This window comes from Sinocyclocheilus grahami, unplaced genomic scaffold (assembly GCF_001515645.1).
Source record: "Sinocyclocheilus grahami isolate Dianchi unplaced genomic scaffold, SAMN03320097.WGS_v1.1 scaffold2360.1, whole genome shotgun sequence".
Classification (NCBI taxonomy): Eukaryota; Metazoa; Chordata; class Actinopteri; order Cypriniformes; family Cyprinidae; genus Sinocyclocheilus; species Sinocyclocheilus grahami.
Genome location: NW_015507539.1, coordinates 13,862 through 14,353, shown reverse-complemented (window position 1 = coordinate 14,353; position 492 = coordinate 13,862).

The window sequence follows — 492 nt, the reverse complement described above, 5'->3', positions numbered from 1 at the left end:
CACACACACACACACACACACTCACTCTCACACACACTGTATAAGCACAAACTTTCTGCAGGTTTGATGAAGGTCAATTGAAGACTTTTTAAAGACAATTTAGGGAACACTATACATCAATATGATCTCTAAATATAAGTGAAGACTCTTATTCCAGAGCAGGTGCCTCGCTCATCTGAACATGACGTGTTTAGTTAGTATCTCTGAGAGCGTGTCCTGCACTGTCCTCTGCGCTGCTGTGACTGGACTGAACTCTACCTGGAACTCCAGCGTGCACTTGGTGCCGATGATGATGTCCTCATAGAAGCACTGCTTGGCGTTGTCTGGCAGCTCGAAGGTGAGTTCAGACGCGCAGATCCAGCTGAACATCAGCTGCACACACAGCAGCAGAAACCAGGCCAACATGTTCTCCCTCAGGTCCTCTGAACCACCACTGCACAGAGCTGCGGAGAGAGAGAGACGCTTAAACACTGACAGAGAGAGAGTGTGTGT